The following is a 19,478-nucleotide window of genomic DNA, read 5'->3' on the forward strand; positions in this document are numbered from 1 at the left end:
GTCAGACTTGGTGTATGAGACCAAAATAGACATAACTCTGATGTGAAGAGATTCTGATGTGTAGGTTGGAGATAGGAGGAAAGTATCCAGTGAATTTTAAAGCTGCTTACTGCTATTTTTCAAAGGTAGCAATCAGGTTTTCAGGTATGTGATAGGTGTATCTGGAAAAATACTCAACCAGATTAAAAATTATTTACCAAAATCAATAATGTAGCATTAGGTGATGGCTTTATTCTTTTAAACTGACAATGTTGGTTTTCATTTCAACTATCAAAATGCATTCAAAGTAAGACTCTGAAACATTTAAAAAAAAAAACCACATGCAAGAACAGCAAAAAGATTAATTCCCCACAGGCCAAGCCTAGCAAAGTTGAACAGTTGTCTACTCTCTTAAAAAAAATTGGTTAACATCAGTGATAACTTTTAAAATAAGTGTGTTGATTAAAAAGTTCCTTAAAGTAAAAATAGAAGCTTCAAATATAATTTTTCAGTACCAAATTTTGCCAGTTAAAAGACCGATATTTTTTTTTAAAGTATTCCTCTTAGTTCCGGTTATCATTTTGTCTCTTTTTAAAAAATACTATGAAGTTTTTCCTCAGTCTCTTCATTCACATCATCTCAATTTCAGGAAGCCAACAAAGCAGCTAGAAAGGAAGGTCAGCAGATTCTTCAGGAGTAGGTAAAAAGAATCCACTGCCCTCCAGAAGCTGAACTCTGCCAGAGAAAAATCACTTGGGAAAGTGTAAGGACAGACTGTGCACAAACCTTTACCATCTGCCACTGTTAATTCAGCTTGGAGATGTAGTAGGGCTCAAACTACTCGAAGGGAGGAAGGCAAACTGCAGTAACATAGTCCGGAAGAGGAATTCCTCCCTGTACAGGGACCAATAAAGAGGGAAAATATATTTAAGATTTAATGGTTTTATTAAAATATAATAAAAATAGACTTAATATTGCATCTTAGAAGCAATGCCCTCAGCATTGCACAACCAACTAGTAAGGAGCTTATTCATTTTAATGATAGTTGGAAGGAGAAAATTGTGACCAGCCTGAATTATAGGTTTCTTTGCTTCCTTTTGTGACTTCCCACTGACTTCTATTTTCTTCTACCTCATAATGATGATGATAATTATATTTGTTACACGCTTACTATCAGGCACTGTACTACGTGCTGGAGTGGATACAAGCAAATAGCATTGGACACAGTCCCTTTCCCCTGGAGCTCACATTCTCAATCCCCATTTTACAGCTGAGGGAACCGAGGCACAGAGAAGTGAAGTGACCTGCCCAAGGTCACACAGCAGACAAGCGGCAGAACTGGAGTTTGAACCAATGACTGTCTGACTCCCAGACCTATGCTCTACCCACTTTGCCATGCTGCATCCATTTGCTGATCTGTCACTTAATCACACAAGGGAAGGGCTACTCACTTTCACAGTCTTTCATAGAACAACTTTGGGAAGTTTCACTCAGTACCCATTTTTTGATAGTGGCTGCAGCAAACTGTGGCTGAGTGATCTCAGCCGGCTGAACCTGCTCCAAAGATATTTAAAGGCTCTACTGGGTAGGTCCAGGAGCGGGGGAATGGAATGGCAGGAGCCAAAACCACTGCTTGGTAGCGGTGCCATCATGAAATGCATGACTTTTTATGCCACTTAAGGAAAGATTGAAATAGAAAAAAACTGAAGGCAACATTAAAATCAGAAAGAGCATCAGAATGTTGCAGCTAAAGGAGCAGGCCTTGGCTCCTCACCACAGTCCTCAGGCAGGACTGTTCAGATTCCACCTGTTCACTACTGCCCCAGCCTTCCCAACAGTCTAAGAGTTGGAAATACTTAATAAACACCAATAAAAACAATTCTGACTTAACTGGAGTACTGCAGTGCTGGCATGATGGCCAACTAACAGGAAAATGTCATTTTGCTCTCCTGGCTGAGGATGCTGGGTCAAACTGGAGTGGGAAGGCAATCTGCACGGAGGTCGCTCCAGCCTGACACTTTGGAACTTTACTACCAGGTCTTAAGAACAGGCTGCCGTAATATGCTTGTTTAATAATAAAAACGATAACAATGATAGTTAAGTGCTCACAGGGTGCCAAGCACTGTACTAAATGCTGAAGGAGACACAAGATAATCAGTTCAGGCACATTCCCACATGGGGCTCCCAGTGTAAGCAGGAGGTTAGAACAGGCATTGAATTCCCATTTTACAGATGAGGAAACTGTAGCGCACAAAAGTAAAATGACTTACCCAAGGCCACACAGCAAACAAGTAGCAGGTTTAGTACGTTCGGCCGTGTACTCCTGCACACAAGCAAACGGAAAAAGCACATGCATTAATGGATTAGGATTTTCTTGTTGGCTGCCAAATGCTATAAATCCAGCCACCTTTGTTATCTATGCTATGGAGTCCCAGGCTAACACACAAAATGCAAAAACTACATCTTGTGCATTAATTTTGACAATTTCTTTCTCCATCACATCTTTTACTACTTCTTAGTTTTACAGTCTCTGCCCCCTGCGTACAACTGGATAGTTAGCCCCTACAGCCCCACAGCACTTGTGTACATATATATTTTAAATCACCCTTGCTAGACTATAAGTTCATTGTGGGCAGGGAATGCATCTACCAACTCTATTGAATTGTTCTCTCCTGAGAGCTTAGTGGAGTGCTCTGCACACAGTAAGCACTTTAATAAAATTGCTTGATTGACTATATAATCGAGAGCTGACTAGATAAAGTCACGACTAAGTATACCTGTCCCTCAGTGACATGTTTAGGAGGTCAAATACTTTATTTTAAGGTATGTGAAAGGTTTTCTATTCCGTTGCCTTTATAATAACCATACCAGATGACACTAGTAGGACTCTACTACAGCTCTAGTCAATTTTATTGGCTTGACAACAATTTGAGGAGAGAGATGATTCACTGCTCTGGAATACCTGAAGTCATTCTCTGGTGGTCAGCTGATAGTTCTGTAACTGGCATTAGAATTTGAAATTTCACATGAAATGTTTTAAATATTCAAACGTCTTTAATTGGTCTGGTTCTGTTAAAAAAAATTTAACAGCTTAGAACTTCCATCTAGTGGGATTCATTTAGTAAATGGCCTTGTTTAGTGCTAATACTGATATTTTAAAAGACCAGAACTCCAAACAAAACAGTTTACTCTCTTGTCCCAAGCATGTAAAGTCCCAGTTACATAATTTTGAGCCCTTTCTTAAACTGGCTTTCTATTCTGAGTACCAAAATGTCATCTTTAATATAATATAGTCTGCTTCTTTATACTCTAATTTTTCCCTTGTTCTATTAATGTTACTTAGCTCTTCAGTCTTGCTTTGTTTGGGAGTTCTTTTTTCCATAAAAGAAAATGAATTATTTCTCACACCAGACACCTTCACTGGTAAGAAAAATCATCCTGGGCTGTGCAGTTAAATAAAAAAAATTGGAAGTTGCTCCTCTATGATTGGATGTGCTTTTGTTATTTTGGACTGTGCTTGAAAAATCTATCATCTAAGTAGTCAGCAAGGTCAGGTTAAAGTACTTTCTACAGAAAGAATGCAAATGCATTTGACTTTGTTCTGATTAGCTACATCTAGCACATTATGGGTTTTGAGCAGTGATGATAACAGTGACACATTAGTGGTATTTTGGAAATAGCTGAGTTACTGGAGGTGGATAATTTCAGAAAGTTAACCATTTTCCCAACCCTAACGACCTCTGATAGACCTTTCTCATCCAGCAAGATCAAGAATTTGATGCCCCAAATCAGGTGAACATTACAAATCCAACACTGTAAAGAGGCAGAACAAGAAACCCCCTTTCCCTGAGGTTAGAACTGGATAGAGCTGCTGAGTGCGTCATGTTGCTACTGCTGAAGAGGTACCACTGGGAAGGGGAGTGGGGTGGAAAAAAGAAAAAATAAACAACTCTGACTCCCAGGTGAAAGCCTAAACCCAACTAACAAGATAGATAGGAGTTCTGAAGTTCAGACTCCAGACTCCAAATGGACAACTCATGTTGTAGTAGTCACCCTGTGCAGTAAGACATGAGAAGTGGTGTTTGGTGACTCAAATATCAGCTGAAACAGCCATACGAAATGCACTAGAACACCAGGATGTATTAAAATTTGAGAATTAATTGTGCATTAAGTACTATGCAATTCAGAATTAGTCTAAAATTCTGCTTTGAAAATACCAAGAGATTTTGTGGCATAATGCTCCCCTTCAATAAGGAGCCTACGGTAGAAATCGATACCAGGGTTTTAATATCTCCTCTGCCCAAGTTTTAAGCCTCAAACAACCATTTGTGTGCTCACAACCACCTGTACTTCTTTTATACCTACCCTACTATCTGTGCTCTCACACCTTCAGATCCACTTTGGCTTTTCCTCCTGTCCTACCTATAAATTTAAGAAGTGTCTGTCTAACCAGCTAAACTGTAAACTCTTTTTGAGGCTAGGGATCATGTCTAGTAAGTCTCCAAGCACTCAGTATAGAACTCTGCTGAGGTAAGTACTCAACAGATATTAGATTTATTGATTTGCTGAAGTGGCCTAGATTATCTTCAGTCTAGTAGACTAGATCTCTGCCTGGGGTACACAGACCCTAAAATAAATTACAGCTCATGGGAAACAATGATGATTTGTATGCAAGTGTAAAGAGGGGGATGTGAATACACAAGCACTTAGGCAATATTTAAAACCAGTCCACTCAAAATGGTGGCATTTCCAATTCACTAACCTTTTATTGTTTTGCTTAAATTCAAATTTGATCCTGATTGCTGGAACCAAAAAAAGGTCAGCATGAAATTCAGCTCACACTATTAGTGATTATTTAAATCAACTCATCCATTGCAGTTGAACAAAGAGCCCTGGACTTTCCCACAGAGCAAGAAATCTTGGTGCCAAAACCTGTTTTCCTCCCATTTCTTACCTCTGCTCTGACTTGCTTCTTGGGCTCTCAACCTCTCTGCTGCTGCTTCTCTGTTCCTTAACTGATCAGCAACAAGTTTTCTTGGATGCAGTTCATCCTTCAGAGCTCTGATCCTTCCTTCAGTGTCACTCTGGTCATAGGTAGCTTCTGAAAAAGATAGTATTGGTTTACTTTTTCCTTAGCAAACATAGTTAAGTCTCAGTAATGTCAACAAAAATGGATTTTCCCTATCACACTTCTATATTAAGACCTCCCTAGGGAAAGAAACTGAAGTTTCCACTCTGAAAGACAAGGAGCTGGAAGAGCACTTCACACTTTTAACCTTAGCTATTACTGGTATTCCAATAAGGATTATTTAATAAGTGAAATAATCTTAAGCTTTGTTTTCAGGGATTTCTTTTAGACTACTGTGTCAGCCTTCTCTCTGACCTCCCTTCCTCCTCTCTTGCCCCGCTCCAGTCTATTCTTCACTCCGCTGCCCAGCTCATCTTCCTGCAGAAACGATCTGGGCATGTCACTCCCCTTCTTAAACAACTCCAGTGGTTGCCTATCGACCTCCGCTCCAAACAAAAACTCCTCACTCTAGGCTTCAAGGCTCTCCAACACCTTGCCCCTTCCTACCTCTCCTCCCTTCTCTCTACCACCCACCCCGCACGCTCCGTTCCTCTGCCGCCCACCTCACCGTCCCTCGGTCTCGCCTATCCCGCCGTCGACCCCTGGGTCACGTCCTCCCGCGGTCCTGGAACGCCCTCCCTCCTCACCTCCGCCAAACTGATTCTCTTTCCCTCTTCAAAACCCTACTTAAAACTCACCTCCTCCAAGAGGCCTTCCCAGACTGAGCTCCTCTTCTCCCTCTACTCCCTCTGCCACCCCCCCTTTACCTCTCCGCAGCTAAACCCTCTTTTTCCCCTTTTCCCTCTGCTCCTCCACCTCTCCCTTCCCATCCCCACAGCACTGTACTCGTCCGCTCAACTGTATATATTTTCATTACCCTATTTATTTTGTTAATGAATTGTACATCGCCTTGATTCTATTTAGTTGCCATTGTTTTTACGAGATGTTCTTCCCCTCGACTCTATTTATTGCCATTGTTCTTGTCTGTCCATCTCCCCCGATTAGACTGTAAGCCCGTCAAACGGCAGGGACTGTCTCTATCTGTTGCCGACTTGTTCATCCCAGGCGCTTAGTACAGTGCTCTGCACATAGTAAGCGCTCAATAAATACTATTGAATGAATGAATGAAAGGTCCCACCATGCCCTGCACACAGAGGGTATTCAAATACTATATTGACAATGGTATTTGTTAAGTGCTTACTATGTGCCAGGCACTGTACTGAGTGCTAGGGTGGATACAAGCAATTCAAGTTGTACACAGTCCCATGTGGGGCTCACAGTCTCAATCCCTATTTTACAGATGAGGTACCTGAGGCACAGAGAAGTGAAGTGGCTTGCCCAGGGTCTCAGAGCAGAGAAATGATAGATCCAGAATTAAAACCCATGACCTTCTGACTCCCAGGCCTGTGTTCTATTCACTATGCCATACTACTGCTTCATAATGCAAATCAGTGAAACTGAAAAGTGTCACCCCCAATTCCCTTTTCAACTCTTTCTCTCCATTCTCAACTGTACTGGTAGGAATTAAACAAGTCACATCTGAAACAGAGGTTACCGAAAGATACGTTAAAAACTCTACAGAAGATCCCACCTCAACTAAGCCACATATTTTTCAAGTTTTAAGTAAAAAGACTGCCGGGAGTGGAAATTACCCCCATCTCTCTAGGTGTTTTCCTAAAGAGTACAATATGCAAATACATTATTAGATGACTAGAATGAGTCAGAAATTGACACCCAATAAAGGGCAAGCATTAATGGTTCATACAAAAGGAAAGGGGGGTGAGCAGAGAATGAAAAATATGGGGATCTGAATGAGCCAAAAACATTAAAATGCTAGCTAAATTCACCAAACATTCCCCCCTTCAAAGCTTAATTGGAGATCCATCTCCAAGAGGCCTTCCCTAACTAAGCCCTCCTTTCCTCTTCTCCCTCTCTCTTCTGAGTCACCCTGACTTGTTCCCTTTATTCATCCCCTCTCCGAGCCCCACAGCACTTCATATCTGTAATTTCCTTATTTATGTTTATGTTTTTCTCCCCCTCTATACTGTAAGCTCATTGTGGGCAGGGAATGTCTGTTGCATTGTTATATTATACTCTCCCAAGTATTTAGTACAGTGCTCTGCACACAGGGAACACTCAATAAATACAAGTGACTGACTAAAAATAATTAAGAACTTACTATGAGTCAAGCACTCTTTTAAGAATTGGGGAAGATATAAGATAATCAGGTCAGATACAGTCCCTGTCCCACATGAGGCTCACACTCTGAGTAGGAAAGAGAACAGGAATTGAGTCCCCATTTTAAAGATAAGCTAATCGAGGCACAGAGAAGTGCCTTAGGCAACGTCACTCCATAAGCACACGATAGAGTCACTATTAGAACCTGGGTTTTGACTCCCAGGCCCACGTCCTTCCTACTAGGTCATGCTGCTCCTCCTTATACAGCCCAAACACCCAGGTGATGTGATGTTTGGGCTGTATAAGTGGGAGCAGCATGACCTAGTAGGAAGGACTTGGGCCTGGGAGTCAGAACCTGGGTTCTAATATAGTCATAGTCACAGCAACATCATAAAACCCGGGTTCTAATATAGTCATATAGTCACAGCAACATAATGAAAAAATGGTTCTCTCATTATAACAAGTGTCACCTGCTTGCTATGAAAGTAAATAAGCATCATTTAAAGGGATTGCTTAATTTATAAACTCATGGAAATTATGTAACATAAAAATGACTCTCTTCCTCATATGTCCTTCCAAAATTATGCAACTCATTTTTCCACACCCTAAGGAGTCAACAGACACGCTTCAGCCGTCAAAGGACAAGAGTGCCATTGTCTGGAAATCAGGAGACCTACATGTGGCCTTGAATCACGTATTAATAACCAAGAAGGTGTTCGACAAAGTACCTTAAATACTTTGGACCTGCAAAATAATTACCAGGTTACAGAACAGGTTGAGAAGCAGCCTGGTCTACTGGATAGAGCACGGACCTGGGAGTCGGAAGGCCCTGGGTTCTACAGCCAGCTCCACCACTTGTCTGCTGTGTGATCTTGGGTAAGTCACTTCACTACTTCAGTCACTTCACTACTCTGTGCCTAAGGTACCTCATCTGTAAAATGGGGATTTAAGACTATGAGTCCTATGTGGGACAGGAACTGCATCCAAACTTGTATCTACCCCAGTGCTTAGTAAAGTGCCTGGCACATAGTAAACACTTAGCAAATACCACATTTTTAAAAGTGAGTTGGAGAGTGTTGAACGTCCTATCTTTAGCGGGAGAAAATTCCAACTGGTAGAAGGAACACTAAACTGGGAGTCAGAAAATCCAAACTGTTTTGTCATAGCTCCATCACTAACCTGTTGGGTAACTTCGGAGAGACATCACAGCGTTTCTAGGTCTGTTTTTGATTCACTGAAATAAAACTACCCCAACCCCCAACCCCTTATCTTTCTCACAATCAGTTTAAAGAAATGACAAGTTCTAGATGTTTATATCACAATAGTTCTTAATTTAAAAATTCTTGAATAACAATAATGCCCAAACAAAGAAGATTTTCATTGATCTAGACAACTCTTCCTGGAAAAAAATGTTTTTTCAAAGACCTCTTAAAAGTGTGGCCTAAAGGAAAGCACCCGGGACTGGGAGCCGGAGAAGAATGAGGTTCCAGGCCCAGCTCCACCACTCATTGAAGTCACTTAACCTCTCTGGGCCTCAGTTTACTCACATTTAAAACAGAGAAAAGATGGATTGCAAGTCTTGGTGGAACAGGGTATCTGTCCATTTCATCATCATGTACTTAGCCCAGTATTTAACATATATTAAGTGCTTCATAAATGCCAAAATTATAAGTCATCAGAAATTGGTCCCTCTAGTTTTGCAGTAATATGTAAATGCTGTGGTTCATTGGGTTTTAAATGAGGACAACACAGCACTCACAATTGCCAATCTCTCTGTGACTTCTTTCAAGTTCTTACTTAAAACAGTAAAGACCTTTCAGGACCAACAATCCTAAACTTTGAGCTGCAAAGACAACTGGATCTAAGAGCTCCAATCCTCATCTGTAAAACAAACAAGGCCTAGGCCAAACAGCTTGAATTTGGAGAGTTTCCCATTCCCATCAAATCGATATTTCACTCTGCTGCCTGGACCGTTTTTCTACAGAAATGTTCAGTTCATGTTTCCCCACTCCTCAAGAACCTCCAGTGGTTGCCCATCCACGTCCACATCAAACAGAAACTCCTCACTATCGGCTTTAAAGCACTCAGTCACCTTGCCCCCTCCTACCTCATCTTGCTGCTCCCCTACAACCCAGCCCACACACTTCGCTTCTCTAATGCCCACCTACTCACTGTACCTCAATCTCATCTGACTCGCCACTGACCTCTTGCCCACATTCTGCCTCTGGCCTGGAATGCCCTCCCTCTTGACATCTGACAATCACTCTCCCCACCTTCAAAGCCTTACTGAAGGCACACCTCCTCCAAGAGGCCTTCCCCAACAAGGCCCTCATTTCCTCTTCTTCCAATCCTTCTGTGTCACTCTTTCACTTAGATTTGCACCCTTTATTCATCTCTCTCTCAGGCCCACAGGACTTATCTACAAATCTACATATATATTAATGTCTATCTCCCCCTCTAGACTGTAAGCTCATCGTGAGCAGGGAACATTTCTACCCATGCTATTATACTATTATGCTAGTATATTATATTATACTATTATACAATGGATTCATTGAGGATCTCAGAATGCTTAGAGAAATCAAAGCTCCAATTTTTATCATGGATGAGAGGTTGGTGGGAACAAGCATCCCACCACTCTGAGCCGGGACTTGAGAGTTGGCTTTTTTCTCAAAAAAACTACAAGAGGAAAGACCAGAATCTTTAGCACCAGAGCTTTTTATACCTTTTAATATGAAATATAAAATTCAATCAACACCAGCAATTCTAGCCAGGGAAGTTACTTATTTTAAATCAATGGAAACATGTATATTTTAAAAATGCAAATAGTCTTAAACAGTGTACACAAACACTCCACGGGCATGTTTTTCTAAAAATTCAAGGGGATTGACTTCGGTGTCAGTAAACTGTACGACAGAAAGGTAATGGTTCCAGCAGGCTTTTCACTCCCCGAGCCAGGGCTCTTCCCATCAGATCACCCACACTGCCTTGTTAACACCATTTTCACGGACCCAATTAAAGTGCTACCCAGGGCACTTCTGTAAATAGTAAACCAGTCTTAAATAACTGATTTAAATTTCTCTGCATTAAAGATGGCATTATGATTGCCACAAGAACTTAAAAATATAAAAAAGAGGATTAATTCCAGAATATGAAACCACACAACAATGAGAGATAAGCTGGATAATGAAACTGAAAGAGGAAACTTTAAATAACCTGAAAAATGAAGACCCTTTATCTAAAGAATATGTAAAGAGATCAAAACTGAATTTTTTCACTTCATTCCTCAACAAAACCAAATATTACCCTATGTTGCTTAGCAGCAGATCAGAGTAATGGCTAATGCAGGGTCCTGCATTGAACTTCCATGGCATCTGCAGAATTGATGTCTTAGCCAGCTGCTCAAAGGCAACAAAAACCAGTCTTGGCAAGCCCAGTCTTTCAGCTCCCTTTAAATCAACCCAGGTGGAAAAGTAAATGTGCAAGCTGGGGGAAAGACAAACTTTACTGAGAGAACGATTCAAGCATAAAAGAAAACACGCCTTCATGTCACCCCTCTTAGCTGACTGTGTCATGGATAATGCCTCACCTGACCAGCTACGGGAGATTTGATGGGCCTGGCTTTGGGCTTGGGCAGGGAGTCGTAGCTGTCCCCCAGTCCAGTGGCTTTCCTTGCTGGAATACTGTCTGATAGAGCTGTGCTGTTTTTGGAAGGCAACTATTCAAACAGGAAAGAAAAAGGGAACACTTAACATTGGTTTTCCTTTTTCTTATTTTTTAAAGTGGTATTTGTTAGCATTAACTGTGTATCAAGTACTGCTCTAAGTCCTGGGGTAGATACAAGTTAATCAGGTCAGATACAGTACCTGTCCCATACAGTATTCACAGTCTAAAGTCTTGTAATACTTAGTTTCCGAGTGGACTATGAGCTCGCACTGTCTACAAGAGTTAATGTTATAAGGCAAATATACCATAAGGATCAGGTAAGTCACACCACACCATGTATATTTGTTTTACAAATTCATACATGTGAAATGTGGTATGGTCTGTGTGCTCTGTAGGGCACACAGCACACTGTGGGCACTCAAATATCCAACCACAACTCTGATGGCAAACAAAGTTTTGTGGAGAGACCATGGACCTGGGAGCCAAAGAATGCTGGGTTCTAATTCTGGCTCTGTCACTTGCCTTCTGTGTGTTCTTGGGCTAGTCACTTAACTTAGAGAAGTAGCGTAGCTCAGTGGAAAGAGCCTGGGCTTGGGAGTCAGAGGCCATGGGTTCGAATCCCAGCTTTGCCACTTGTCAGCTGTGTGACTGTAGGCAAGTCACGTCACTTCTCTGTGCCTCAGTTACCTCATCTGTAAAATGGGGATTAACTGTGAACCTCACGTGGGACAACCTGATTACCCTGTATCTACTCCAGCTCTTAGAACAGTGCTCTGCAAATAGTCAGTGTGGCTCAGTGGAAAGAGTTCAGGTTTGGGTGTCAGAGTCCATGGGTTCGAATCCCGGCTCTGCCACTTGTCAGCTGTGGGACTGTGGGCAAGTTACTTCACTTCTCTGTGCCTTAGTTCCCTCATCTGTAAAATGGGATTAAATGTGAGCCTCACGTGGGACAACCTGATTATCCTGTATCTACCCCAGCGCTTAGAACAATGCTCTGCACATAGTAAGCACTTAACAAATACCAACATTATTATTAAGCGCTTAACAAATACCGACATTATTATTATTACTATTATTATTATTATTATTAACTGCCTCAGTTTCTTCATCTGTGAAATGGGAATTAAATACCTACTCTCCCTCCTCCTCAGACTGTGAGCTCTATGTGGGACAGGTGGCTCTACCCCAGTGCTGGCTACAGAGCTTGGCACACAGGAAGGCACTTAACAGATACCACTATTATTAAAACTGCTCTCAAGAAGACAAAGACTTAAGAAGGAAGAATGCACTCTTACACTCTTACACTCTCCTCTGCTGCCAGGGAATGCACCCTACTGCAGTGACCTTCAGGTGATGGGGGAGTTGGCGGGAAAGCTTCTTCACACTGCAGTGCCAGAGAATGTGCCGTTGCACCTCCCAGCAGCTGAAGGGTACATGGAGTAGCTTTGCGGTAGCACTCCCAAACAGCTTTTTCCCAGAACCAAACGTTTCCTACTCCTAACATTTTACACTGCTACTTGTGTTGGTCACTCAAGTTAATCCTACCCAAAAGGTAGAGGAAACCATGTAAGTTGGTAGATGAGTTAGGAATTCACTCCCCGAGAACCGCCCCCCACCCCCACCCCACCACAGACACCCAGAGAGGAGGAATGATAATCTTCTTAAAAACTGGGGAATTTAGCTTAATAATGTTGGTATTTGTTAAGCGCTTACTATGTGCCGAGCATTGTTCTAAGCGCTGGGGTAGACACAGGGGAATCAGGTTGTCCTACGTGGGGCTCACAGTTTTAATCCCCATTTTACAGATGAGGGAACTGAGGCACCGAGAAGTTACGTGACTTGCCCAAAGTCACACAGCTGACAAGTGGCCAAGCCAGAATTCGAACCCATGACCTCTGACTCCAAAGCCCGTGCTCTTTCCACTGAGCCACGCTACTTATCTGACCCTACCTAGCTTCTAGCCTTACCTACCTTCTCTAGCTTGTGGCCCTACCTGGAAAACAGATAATCTCAGGGGAGGACTGGGAAAGATGGTGAGGTCTAGTTAACTGCAGGGGAAGAAGTCCCTTGGCCCTTTAAATTAACTGAAACTAAGTAAATCTTGGGACAGGACAGAGAGAAAGAGATTCTCAAGGCTTGAGTTTCCTGCTTCAGTGACATAACGAACTCCACTACCTTTTTTACAATGATTCAACCTGAACAGTGCCCCTCATTACTCAAAGTCAACTCATCTTTCCTCCAAAATCCTCTCCTCCATCTAAAATTCCCCTCCCAATCATTCACACTATCATCTTCTTGGTCTCTGGAGCCTGGCAACCTTGGAATTATTATAGATTCCTTGGTTGGGTTTTTTTAATGGTGTTTGTTAAATGCTTCTGTGCCAGACATTGTTCTAAGCATGGGTAGATACAAGCTAATCAGGTTGGACACAGTCCATGTTCCACATGGGGCTCACAATCTTAATCCCTATTTTACAGATGAGGGAACTAAGGCACAGAGAAGTTAGGTGACTTGTCCAAGTTCAAACAGCAGACAAGTGGCAGAGCCAGGATTAGAACTCAGATCCTTCTGACTCCCAAGTCCACGTACTACCCATTTGGCTATGCTCCTTCTCTGTTCCCTTTCAATGCTCATATTCAGTCTGTTGCTAAATCCTACTGTTTTTTCATAATAATAACAATAATAATGGAACTGGTTAAGTGCTTACTATGCACCAAGCACTGTGCTAACTGCTGGGAGAGATACAAGATGACCCAAATCCTGTCCCATACAAGGCTCAGAGTCTAAGGTGGAAGGAGAACACGTGTTTCCTCACCATTTTACAGATGAGGAAATAAGCACAGAGACCTTAAGTGACTTGCCCAAGATCACTCCACCCAAGAGCCCACCACCTGATCCAAGTTGTCATCCTATCCCAGCTAGTCACACCTATCAGCCTATCACTGATTTCCCTGCCTCCAGCCTTTCCCCTCTCTAGTCCATATTTCCTTCTGCCGCTGTTTTCTAAAATATTGTCTCCCTTTCCAATCTCCAATGTCTGCCCATTCCTCTCTGCACCAGATAATCCATCAGCTCTCTCCCACTTAGCCACCCATTCTCCTACTGCAGCTCACCTCACACTCTCCGTTCCTCCAATGCACCCCTTCTCACTGGGCCTTGATCTCTTCAGTCTGCCTCTGACCCTCTTCCTCCTACCTAAAACTCCCTCCCTCTCTCTCCAAATCTGCAAAACCACAGCTCTTCCCTTCTTCAAAGTCTTACTGAAATCTCAACTTCTCTTGTGGTGGGCTGGGAGAGAAGGGGCTTTCCCTGATCAATTATTTTTTTGCTCACCAAGTTACATCCTTCCAACTCTAATCTCTATAAAGAACGTAAATCGACATGGGCAAAAATGTTACTTGAGCACTTCTTCCTATCTGTAGATTACCATATGCCTGACTCTTCTGTAAGACTGTAAACTCTTTGAGGGTAGGACTCATGTCTTCTAGCTTTAATGGACTCTCCCAAGCCCTTACTACAATGCTTTGCACAAGTAATGCTCAAAGACTACTGATTGTTTTGTAAATTTACAGAATTTGAATACACGGGAGGATGAGACATCTCTAATCTTAAAGCTAGAAAAATCTAGTTCTGGCACTCAGCGTCAGAATGATACAACTTTGTGTCAAGTAGGAACAACAGTTGGCAAAACCAGCCTTTCTGCAGTAGTTCAGATGAGCCAACAAATTATTCTTTCTTGAAAACCTCTATTAAAAAGAAACGAGGTAAAATTGCCTCCTCAATGTCGATGCCTACTCCACCCAGACTACACACCTGTAACAACTGCACCTATAAACCACTACGTATATTAGATCCACTCCCCACACGTGGACATATTAGCTTTCCATTAGTCAACTATTAATCATTGGCAACAGACCAGATTATAGCCAAGTCACACTGATCTGCCAGGTGACAACTAATGTATCCCATGTAGTCTACACAAAATGTGTGTTTTCGCCACAAATAGTTTTCTCCAAATATTTTTGAAGATCAGTCCCCTCAATATTCATGGATATTAAAGCAAGGAGTTTTACAGACACAACTGAAGCCGATAGCGATAAACCTGCAAACCCTTAGAAGGTACTGAAGAAAACTCTCTCACACTTTTGCTGCAAAATTACATAATATACTTTCTATATAGTATTCTATATATAGTATTTCTACACAGTATTCTTTTATGAATTCACTGAAGCTGACAGTAAATGTATGCAGTGCTCAGGATGGGCCAAAAACTCAAGCTTAAATTTCCAAATGGACCCAGAGGCACAAAATTATGACATCAGGCATGGTTTGGAGCTAAAATACAAGTAAGAAATGTAATTTTTCAGTAGCTTCTTAGGGATTTTCTCTCTATGGGTTGTAGGTGAGGACAAACTCTTGTCATTAAAAGTAAGAATGTTGGAGCTGTTATTAACACATATTTTAAGTGTTAGATGTGGCTTAAATTCACGTGACATGTACTTATTCACTCACATGTTTGGTAGTGGAGGAAGAAGATTCTAGATCCCGAGAATAAACCATTTCCTCACTCAGTGTACTATGTCCAGGACTCAGCTGTCCTTGAGCTACAGGAATCGGGCAGAACAGACTCAGCAGCTGGGCTGCCTAGTTCTTCTGGGACCAAGCTTGCATTGTTCAGATGAGAGCAGGAGGGTATAGAGACTCCTCTTCACTGGCTGTTTCTGGGACAGAGATATGACAATATGAGACAGCATATTAGATAGGTCAACTGAAAAGGGCTGAGCAACAGGAAGAAATATGCACGGCCTTCAGCACTTTCCTTTGGTGCGATCAGGTATACAAAAATTTAATAAGATTGTTACGGCCACTGATTAACGAATGCTGAACACACTGAGAGATGCGGCATATTTCAGGACACATTAGCATGATAGCTTTGCATATTTACAAGCAGCTCTGAAATTCCCATTTCCCGAACTTCATTCTTATACTTGGGGTTGGGTAAGTGACCTCTTTCACGACTCAGTTCATGAGCCTGCACCCCATCTGTTCAGCCTGATAAACTAGTCTGTACAATATGGGGAAGGGTCTTCAGGTTTCTCAGTTTACATGTGCCCAAATCTGAAAGCCTTCAGTGGTATAGATCTCTCACGGCTTCACACCCACCAATTACAGAATGATAAAAACCAGACACTTAGGGAATGATTTCAGACAGGTATCCAAAACAGAAAAATGAGTCTCCTCACATCATTGAGCCAAAGCAATAAAACAAATTAATTTAAAAGACCTGTTATAGTTTTACCAATATAATCTGGAAGGATCAATATGTGGAACAGCATAGATTCCATGGAATAGCAAATGGCTTCACCTGCACCCCTCAAATTTAAGTCTTTGATCTCCTAAATACATCAATGGCATGAATAGGAATTTTAAATCATGGTCTTATGATGGATAAACCACTGCATTTAGTCAATACTGGATTACAGAGGGGCTGACTATCCCATTGGTAAGGAGAGACACACTGTGAAATTCCCATTTTGCTACTTGTTAGAAACTCCAGTAAGAGGTGTAATTGGGAAGGGAGTCCAACGTAATACTTGATATGTGACTTTTATTTTCTCTGAATTTAATGTACCTATGCTCTTCTAATCCTTCATTAGCACAGATATTGAAAGTTGGCTCCATATCAGTCACATTACCCAAGGAAAAGTATCTCCTAATCCAGTAAGAATATTTACTCTTTCAATTTCATGGCAATCAGGAGAACTGGTCTACGGGTAATACTAAACAAGCAAAATATGGTAGCCTCAACATAGATAAGCTAAGTAAAGCAGAGAAGCAGCATGGCCCAATGGAAAGAGCATGGGCTTGAGAGTCAGAGGACCTGGGTTCTAATCATAGCTTTGCACTTGCCTGTTGTGTGACTTTGGGATAGTTACTTAACTTCTCTGGGCCTCAATTTCCTCATCAGTAAAATGGGCCTTCAAAACCTGGTCTCCCTCCAACTTAGTCCGTGGGACAGGGACTATGTCCGACCTGATAAATGTTTATCTACCCAGGTGCTTAGCTCAGACTACAGTTATTATTATTTTTATTACTCCAGAGAATCTGCCTAGAGCAACCTCACTGCAGATTCTCTTTCCTCTACAATTTGCACCAAGATACTCACCCTGTCCCTGACCCTGCTTAGTTATGTGCCTTGCGGCTATTCCCTCAGCCATCGTGAGAAGAGGCTAGCTTGCGTTTAGCTGGGCTGGGTCCGCTGCAGAACCCCATGAAAGCATAGGATGCCCAAAACAGAACTTCTCATCTTCCCTCCTAAACCCTCCCCTCCTCCACTCCACCATTCCCCCAGTTGCCGAAGCCCACAATCATCTTATGCTCACCTCCTCCCATTTTTGATGATCCTCAACTCCTCACTGCCACTGTTGTCCCATCCAACCTACTGTTAAAATCTGCCAATTCTCTCTCACAGACATTTCTGGGATCTGCCTTTTCTCCTCACCCATGCTGAGCTGACTCATGTGCTTATTTTATCAGTTAGACTCCTGAATGAACCTTTTCCTAGCCTCCCTCCCTCCAGACTCTCGCCTTTTCAGTCCACTCTCTGCACTGCCGTGCACAACACCGTCCTGAGATGTTTCGCAGCACTAGTTTCCTCTTTCCTCAGTCTCATAATGGTTGCCCATCTCCCTTCACATCAAGCCAAAAGTCCTTAACAATAGCACAAGGCTCTCCAACTCGTACCAGCCATTACTCCCTTCCTTGGGCTCATCCCTCCTCCAAAGCCCAGCTATGTACAGCTCTTTGCCCATCTCTAACCCATGCTCAGGCTGTCCCCCTGGCCTGAGTCTCCCTTCCCCCACACATCTACCAAACCACAATCACCTCCCCACCTTTAAATTCCCCCACCTCTAATAATCCACACCCCAAACTCTATCAGGCCATCAGCTCCCTCTAGCATTTATAGATATATAACCAATCCCTGCACTTGTGCACATATGTGTAGTGGAATGGACACAGTTGATTTACTATGAATTCGCTGCATGTAAATATTTAACATCTGTTCCCCTCACTCCATTAAAGTGTAAGCTCCTTGGGAGCAGGAAATGTTTTCTGTGCTTCTGTTCCAAGCACTTAATTACTTAAGTGGGCATTCAATCCATACATTATCATTTCTGTTATTGAAAATCCACTTTGTCTCAAAGTTTTTCTCATCCAAACTCTCTTTGTCCCTAGGGGATGTAAGTCTCTGTTTTCTAGGTATCCTTGAGGCTAGGAGGTAATCTACGGGCGGTTACATTAAAAGGACCCTCTTTGGTGATATAAATATGCCAAAATTTAAATTAACCACTCTTAATTGTTTTGGGCTAGGTAGTAAAGGAAATTGCTCAAATTGAGGTCTCCTATTAGTAGTTGTCAGTCATGCCACCCCCTCAAGCATCTCAAGCCTCTTATGCTCTGAAATATATTGTTTTATGTTTAGTATGTACTCCCAACCCTTAGAATATTGGAAGCCTGTGGCAGTTGCAACTGTTGGTCTCAGAGTCCTACTTGAAATTTTGCTCCTTAAACTGCAATGCTGTTTTGCTCAATATATTTATGGCTGTCCTCATCTTTTTATGTTGCTTTTCTATTTTTTGTTCAGTCCTTATGTGTCTGTTGCCAATAACTTCTCCTGTTATTCTTACAATGGGGGCTAGGGTCCATGTCTCCAGCCTTTTTTCTTAAACTCCCCCTCCCAGGATGGGTGGGGGGGTGGTTAGTACAGCACTTTGTACACAGTAGTGGAGTCTCCTATTGCAAGTGACAGGTCCTGCTGGCCACCAAAACTTTGGGACCAAGGAGCTACCTGAACAATTAGCTCTGCACAAGTCACTAACACAAGACTCACACACTGTCTCATCTCTGCCAACCATAATCTCACTGGGGCAGTGGATACAGCTAGTGGTAGGCAGGTGAGAGCATAGCACTCTGCAAAGGGCACATGACAATTTTACATTCAAAACCCATTTAGGGTCTGAGTGGCCACAGCACCGTAGACCAACAGGCCACAGCCTTTAGGAGTCCTGTGGTCTTCCCCACCACATCCCCACCCCTAAATAGCCAGCAATTTTCAGCACTTCTGCTGAGGCAGTCCAGCTATCTACCACATAAAATGCCCTAGGTGGTACTTCGGTCAGAAACCTTCATCACTAAGGGCTGGCCCCTGCAGGCATTTCTCTTCCTCTGGCTGATTCACTCTCTCCCCACTTCAGATATTGGGAGGCCATACTCAAATACTACTGAGTGGAATGACTGAATGAGCATGTTCTCCCTTACTGTTAACTGCCACACTCATTATTTTATGTTTTAACTATTGCATGTTCACCTCTTTATATAAACTGGCCTTTCCCATTAGCCTGCCCTCTTTGAAAGCTGGAATTGTCTCATACTCCTCTGTTCTCCAAGTATCTAGCAGTATACTGTGTATGTAATGGTGCTCAATAAATGCATCAAAACAGTGTACCATTGGGTAGCTTGCATCCATACTTTAACAAAAAGCTGAATGGCTCTATTCTTGTTTAAAGGCTAAATTTGAAGGTCAGTA

The 19,478-nt window shown here is 42.3% G+C and overlaps 1 long non-coding RNA gene across 3 annotated transcripts in view; it reads right to left on the reverse strand.

Annotated features, from left to right (window-relative positions):
- Nucleotides 1-211: 211 nt before the first annotated feature.
- The window catches only part of LOC103170518, a 34,491-nt gene continuing 15,224 nt past the window's right edge, over nt 212-19,478 (reverse strand). For 2 of the 3 annotated variants that reach the window (XR_003765251.2, XR_003765253.2), the window contains exons 4-7: nt 15,404-15,612; nt 4,934-5,080; nt 2,250-2,302; nt 212-873 (exon numbers count right to left, since the gene is read on the reverse strand). This is a non-coding gene — a long non-coding RNA (uncharacterized LOC103170518). Of the gene's footprint in view, nt 874-2,249; nt 2,303-4,933; nt 5,081-10,814; nt 10,944-15,403; nt 15,613-19,478 lie in introns of all 3 variants that reach the window. The other variant, XR_003765252.2, reaches the window with a different exon arrangement.

Source organism: Ornithorhynchus anatinus, chromosome 16 (genome assembly GCF_004115215.2).
Source record: "Ornithorhynchus anatinus isolate Pmale09 chromosome 16, mOrnAna1.pri.v4, whole genome shotgun sequence".
NCBI lineage: Eukaryota > Metazoa > Chordata > Mammalia > Monotremata > Ornithorhynchidae > Ornithorhynchus > Ornithorhynchus anatinus.